Source organism: Trifolium pratense, linkage group LG3 (genome assembly GCF_020283565.1).
Source record: "Trifolium pratense cultivar HEN17-A07 linkage group LG3, ARS_RC_1.1, whole genome shotgun sequence".
NCBI classification, from domain to species: Eukaryota; Viridiplantae; Streptophyta; class Magnoliopsida; order Fabales; family Fabaceae; genus Trifolium; species Trifolium pratense.
Window position 1 is genome coordinate 33,165,229 of NC_060061.1, and position 7,730 is coordinate 33,172,958.

At 28.2% G+C, this 7,730-nt stretch overlaps 1 long non-coding RNA gene across 1 annotated transcript; it reads left to right on the forward strand.

Moving 5' to 3' along the window:
• The first annotated feature begins 5,822 nt into the window (after positions 1-5,822).
• On the forward strand, positions 5,823-7,418 carry LOC123916560. The gene is made up of 2 exons (XR_006812205.1): positions 5,823-6,088; positions 7,127-7,418. It is a non-coding gene; the product is annotated as an uncharacterized LOC123916560 (long non-coding RNA).
• The last annotated feature ends 312 nt before the right edge of the window (positions 7,419-7,730 follow it).

Genomic DNA, 7,730 nt, shown 5'->3' on the forward strand with positions numbered 1-7,730 from the left:
TTCTCAATTAGGTAATAATTAATTACTAACTCATTTATGCTAAATTGCTAATTAAAAAAAGTGATTAATTATTAATGCTCCTTTTTAGGGCTACACTAATAAATGTGAGATTTTATTGCACTTGATTTCATTCATCTTCTTTCAATTTACTACTAGCATTACTTTTTTTTTACTGTTTTGTTACTTTGACGCGGGACAGGAACGACCATACTTTGATTCTCACAATTATAATTCGGAGAGACTGAAATCACTTGATGTTAAAACTAACTCTCAGACCAGTTTAGAAGATTTAGTGGACCAGATACTGATGATAAAAACAAAAACAAAAACAAAAAATTATCGGATATTCTCATTTGTGGTGACTCTCCTAGCGCAATTTTCACCAATTTAAATTTAAATAGTGGATACTCATTCTGGTCTTAATTATAAGCAAATTTATACTTTTTAGATCACTTATACATTAATTATCCGATAAATCTAAAAATTGTAAATTTGCTTATAATTAAGGCCGGAAGGAGTACACATATACTCCCTCCGGTCCTTTTTATAAGGAACAATTTGGAAAAAAAAATTGGTCCTTTTTATAAGAAACAATCATTAAATTTATTCTTACAATTCCATTTTTACCCTTATTAAATTGTATTCATTCCAAAGTTATGCATTAATTAGAGTGATATACTCCAAGGTTAGTTTTGGAATAGATTGTAAAATTTTAGAATTTTTATTAAGAAAGATAAGGTTTCTTGGTATGTGTATTTTTTCCAAATTGTTCCTTATAATAAGGACCGGAGGGAGTATTTTTTAACAAAAAATGACCGGTAAACATTTTATTATCTTAAAATTTAGTTAGGGACCAATTATATTACGTCATGTCATATTTTTATATTAATAAAATGTTATTTTAAAATCACTAAAAAAAATGTTATTTTAAAATGCATTTGTGTTCCCAACTAAACACTATGTATACCAAAAGAATTTAAACTCTATGCAATTTTTTTTATTTAACAAAAAATGTCACTGATTATACATTACTATGTCTATGTTTAGTGTGTAGGAAAATGATAGACCATCAAACTATTAAATGTACGTTAAATTAAACCAATGGGTCTCTTTAGTGAGATTCTTAATTATGGTTGTTTTCATTTTGATGTGTGATCTAATTTTGCAGATGTGCACCTGTTAAAAAAAACAACTTTTTTGGATAAGTCATCACACAAAAACATAAAACATACTCCCTCCAGTCTTTATTATAAGAGGAGTTTTACTTTTTAAGTTTATTGTAAAACCAATATATCTGTACAATATTATAGTATAGATACATTAATTTTATAATGAACCTAAAAAATAAAATTCCTCTTATAATAAGGACCGGAGGAAACACATGGCAACCTTCATTGAAGGATCCTAATCACAACTTACTGCATACCTACACATAAATAGGAATTTCATCTTTTGAAGCAAAGGCAGGCTCACGGATGCTAAGGCTTAGACTACTCCATCATCTCTAGTTATTAAATCACAATAAATCACTTTCCAGATCTATGAGCCAACTTTTAGTCAAATTAATAACTTGTCCTTGCAAAAGTGCACTCCCTCTCCACTTTTTTTCCAAGTAATACATCGGTTAAAAAATTCATCTAAGGTATCATTTGATCCAATTTATTCAGAGAATCGAACTTGAAATCTTAAAAAATCTGTTTGAAATCTTAAGAGATCTTTTAATTATTTATATGTTTGGTTCAAAATATGAGAAGGGAGGGGACCGAAGGAATTTTTTATGCAAATGTGTTTGGTTCACGAGGGAAGGGGAGAGAAAGGATGATAAAACTAAATTACTTTTTTATTCTTATAATATTACAAGAGTTTCATAGTTTTAAAATTATTCGCTTTATAAATAATTAAATATAAAAACTCAATGGTCTCAAAAACTTCACAATCAAATTACTTATTGAAAATAACTTTTCTGATCTCAATGATTGATCCAACTTAATAAATAATATATAAAATTAAATTCTACACAAAAATTTAAATTAATTTGTTAATATATATAATGAGTCAGGATCCGTTGACACCAACTAGTTTGACACCAAATGTTACACCTCTCAATAACATTTTAACCGATATAAATTTTATAAAATCCACCGTTGGATTGAAAGTTTACATCATATAGATCATTTGTGTAAAATTTCAAATAAATCCAAAATCATTTGATATGTTATTGAGATACATCAAAATTAACGGTTTTTGTATTTTTTTAAATGCCGTTAATCTTTATGTGTCTCAATAGCATATCAAATGATTTTGGATTTGTCTGAAATTTTACACAAATGATCTATATGATGTAAACTTTCAATCCAACGGTGGATTTTATAAAATTTATATCGGTTAAAACGTTATTGAGAGGTGTAACATTTGGTGTCAAACTAGTTGGTGTCAACGGATCCTGACTCATATATAATAGACAAAAAGGAAAAGGCAAGAGTATTATGGAACTCAATATAACAAAATAAAGTTTAAAACAAAAGAAAAAAATATTTAAAAAAAGAGTATTAACGTCAAGGATGAGAAAGAGCAAAGAAAAAAAAAATGAAAATTAGGACAAAACTTACATGCATTTCCATACATGCATTTCTTACTTTTCCTCTCACAAAGAGGTAGTTTTTTTTATTAAAAAATAATTTTCTTTTATTTTTTCAAAATGAAAAAACACAAATAACCACCTCTTTGTGAGTGGAAAAGTAAGAAATGCATGTATGAAAATACATGTAAGTTTTGTCCAAAATCTTAATATCGACGTAAAAAAAACTGTATGGAAATTTTTATAAGAAAAAATGTATGGGAATATGTCTTAAAAAGAATATAGATAACAAAAATAATATATGTAGGAAGCCATCCAAAATTAGGAAGTTAGCAACATAAAAAAAATACAAGTGAGAATAATTTTGGTATTTTAAAATAAATATGAGGATAAATATGTCAAAATAATTAAAATTGTAATATCATAACTTGTCTCTCCTCCCCTCCAAATCCCCCCAATTTGGGGGGAAGCAAAAATTAAGTTTACCAGAGATTTGACTCACCTCCTCTCCCCTCCTAAAAATTGAACTAAACATGTTTTTTTTTTTTTGATAAATGAACCAAACATGTTTAATTGAAAAAATTCTCTCACCTCCCCTCCATTTACCTTGAACCAAACAGACATACTCCCACCCAAGTCAATACTACCGCACCAACCCAAATGATATACATATTATTTAAGATTAGGGAGAACTTTTTTTTTTAAGTCGTGGCTATAATTTTATAAAATACTATGTTTCTATCAACTGAATTAAGCTCATTCATAGGGATGAAGCTACATTGTAGTGAGAGGTTCAATTGAACCCCCTAAACTTAAAAATTTGAACATATACTTTTTTATACTTTGCACTTTGAACGCCCTAAAATTTTAACTTTGCATCCACCAACAAGAAGAGAAAAAAACACAAGAGAAGAAAAATGGAGAAGATGCACATTTGCTAAGATGATGCGGACAAAAGAACGAAACAACCAATGGGCCAATTATTTTTAGGGATAAATAAGTTTTTGGTCCCTATAATATACACAATTGACCCTATAAAATTAAACCTCCCAACACTAAAATTTGTACGCATTATATGTGTATACTTTTTATGAAAAAATCATTAGGTGAAATCTCACGTAGTGTTTTCTCACCCTAATTAGAGATGAGAGAGGGTTCTCTTCCGTACATTATACTCTCCAGTTACATCTTAGCCTTTTATTTTCATTGTAATTTTATATTTTATTTTATGTGGAAAATGAATGGTTAAATTGTCCACCGGACCTCCTGCGGTGGACATTGCACGGGAGGAAATCCGGTTCCATTAAAGATGACTCTTTCTCTTCCAAGCCAAACCAAATAATAACATAACGAGCCACACAATTTTCTCACTTCTCACCCTCTCCCATGTCACATTTTTTTTACCTCACATTTCCTATATTTTAATGTAGGCCACGATGAAAGAAACTATGAAATTGCTCTTTAAACTAAGTTTTAAGGATTTCTAGATTTGAATCATCTCCTTCAATAAATTTTCAGTTATATTTTTTGAAAGCTATATCTTTTTTTATTTTTTATTTTTTATTTTGACTGTACTATATCTTTTATCATGTAAGCAAATGAAATTGGACAATTTCACCACTTGTGCAAAATAATGAATTGTTGTGTTGTCCAAAATTGAGTTGGATAGACTTTCAATAGGCAATGGCAGTAGTGAATTAGTTATAAAATTGTATGTAATCCACTTTTTTAAATGTGTATAAATTAGAAACATTTTTTAAATGTTACCGATGATTCTAAAAATGTTACAAAATATAAATTGGTAACATCTTTTAAATGTTATTATTGATAATATTCAAATATGTAGCAAAAAATATTTGAGTTATATAGGCTTTATCTACTACTTAAACTGTTAATTGCTACAAAACTACAAGGTAACATTTGACAAAGATTTAGTGTGTGTTTGGTTTAGCGGTGACTAGAATTGAGTTTGGTAGAATTGAGTTTGACAGAATTGATTTTGGTTAAAAATGAGTTGAGTATAATGATTTATGTTTGGATATATTAATGTAAAAGTGATTCTCAATATTTGATGTTGTTTGGATGATTTGAATTAAAATTGCTTTTGGATGCATGATTACCAAATTGGGTTTTAATATGTGTTTTCGTAAAACATAAAACAAAATTACTAAAATTACTTAGTTAAATATAATATTTAAATAAAAGCATACTCTTAAAAAAATGTTAAACTAGCATAATAATTAAATATTAGGGATCTGATTAAAAAAAATTAGGGATCTAAATAAATATTTCACATAGATAATATATCCTGTAATTTTTTCTCTCGATATTATGTTAATTTTTTTTATACATACAGTAGTTAGTAAAAAAAATTGGCAATCTAGAAGAATTTGTCAAAAAAGTAAAATAAGTAAAATAGAAACTATCATAATGTTCTTTTTTTTTTTTATAAAAAAATTTGTCATTTAATTTAATTAATGGAATTTTATTTATATGAAAATAAAATTATCGGGCTAAATTACAATTTTGTCTTTTAAGTTAATTTTAAGTTTTATTTTGGTTCCTCAATTTTTTTTATTCATTTTAGTTCCTTAAATTACAAACGTAATTTTGGAGACCAAAGTATTGAACATTCATAGTTTAAGGGACCAAAATGAAATAAAAATAATTTAAAGGACCAAATTATATATATCTAGCGTTTGTAATTTAAGGGGCCAAATAAAAAATAATAATTAAAGAGACTAAAGTAAAACTTAAAATTAACTTAAAAACCAAAAATATAATTTAGCTTAAAATTTATAAAAATATATATTGGGGTTAATTACAATAAAATGTGATGATATTGAATTATATTGAGGTTAATTACAAAAAATTCTCTAATTACAATGTTTTCAGCTAAAACGGGTAGGTAATGGGGAATATACACTTTTTGGTGATACTGAATTTGCAAAATCGATTTGCTCAAACATAGAAGCTAGTAATTTCTGCTTCTATTAAACACAAGTTTGGAGCCTAGATTCAATTTTTCCCTAGAAACCCAAACATCAAAATAGTAAGATGAAATCACGTCTAAACTTGCTTAACGTGTGTTTTTTGCCATCTGCCGCCAAACCAAACATAGGCTTAGCAATATTTTTCGAATGTTACTAAATTCTAAATGATGTAGGGTCTTTTAAAATTTGCATCATGGAACTTCAAACTTGCGTCCAATTCAAAGCTGCATGTTGTAGCTTCTCAAAGGTTACGACCAATGTGCGTTGCAAAGTGGTATTGAAGTACTATATTCAAACATTGGCTAAGGGGTCACATCCAACTCATGGTGACTTTTCATGTTGATTGAGGGTTAAAATACTCTTCTAAGTTCTTCAACTTCAAATATCAACACCTATCCCCATTGGAATATCACATAACAAGTTACAATATATTTAGGAGACAAAAGTAAAAGACCAGTAATGGAGATGAAAATATTTGTTGGCTTTTGCTTCTTCTTCATTATTCTCGTAATTGCTGGTAAGTCTATATTTTTATATCTTTTTTCATTTTTATCTCAATTAAAGTATTTTTATATATGAATATAAAAAAAAGTATTTTGATATATAATTTTGTTTATTAGAAAATACAAAACATGTATGAAAGCTACCATTAAATTTAGAGTTTGATTTTTATATGATTACAGTTCAAACTTCAAAGATTGTTTTTAATTATACCGTCAATGAAGTTTTATTTTTTATTTTTTTTTTTTGTAAAAAACCATTTCCCGATATCCACTATTTTAAATAAAGAATAAATTTTAAAAAAATAATGTTTTCAAAAATAAAAACCATGATTTTTCAGACTCACTCATAAGCATAGAGTTTTTAAAATGGGTCGGGTCAAATGGGCCGACCCATTAGCCCATACTTTTTAAGATAATTACTTTTGTCACCCTACCGGTTACTCGCGCGTCCTACGCGTTTTCCATTTTACCCTTCCGCTGCTTCAGTAGTGGACGTTATAAAGATCCTGGTAGAGTGTTTTTTCCTCAAAATTTCTCATTTTTATAACATCCGCTACTTAAGTAGAGGACGTTATAAAAATTTTGGTTGATTATTTTTTTCTCAAAAATCTCATTTTTATAACGTCTGCTACTTAAGTAACTGACGCTATAAAAATTTATAATATCCTTTATTTAAGTAACTGACGTTATAAAAATGAGTTTTTTGAGAAAAAAACACCCTCCTACATATAATCCGCTACTTAAGTAGCAGACAGAAGTATATTGGTAATTTCGTAGAACGCGTCCCAGAATCAGCAAAGTGGCAAAAGTAAACCTCACTTTTTAAAGGAGTAACTCAATGGATTAATTCGACCCAACCCACCATCAACATTTATATGTGATTTTTTGAAAAATGTTTAATAATTTTTTTGAAAATTAATAATAAAAATATGAATAATTATATAAACTTAATTAATAAACAAAATGGAATCTTAGGTAATTCTAAAAAAAAAAAAAAAAGTGGAATATTAGAAGCCACCATGAACTAAAATTTTTGTTGCTGGAAATTTAAGAAGAAGCAGTGGTGCAAAATGAGGCTTGTGAAAAACAGAGTGAATGGTTCACCGGTGATCAATGCGTTGGTTTTATATTTAGCAGCCTCGTATGTGACTATTATTGCAGGGACAAAGACAATTTACTCCATGGTACCTGCATAAATAAGAAATGCATTTGTTCATGCTGAACGTTTCCATTGTGAGATACTACTACTAGTATACTGTATACTATAATTTTGTTCATGTATAGCTAGTTTAATTTCCATGAAATAATTCATGAAATGATGAATAAGTCATTATTATTACACTTCTTCTACTGAGTATGTGCAACCTTTTATCTGCTGATTTCAATTAATCCAATTGTCCATATTTATTCGAACTTTATTTTGACACTAAATTTTTAACGAAGTGCTTATATGTATGTGCGCACTAGTAATAACATCCGTGCGGAGAACAAATCCTAGAATGATGTATTTGGATTGGCAAAGACCACAACACATAGCAGCAGGCTGAAGCTACTGATTCCAAAGGAAAATATTCAAACACTTTGGATGCATGACATTCGGCAATTGCACCAAATCCTAAAAAGTGAAATTGAATTTGGTTCTATTGTGCATCTCCA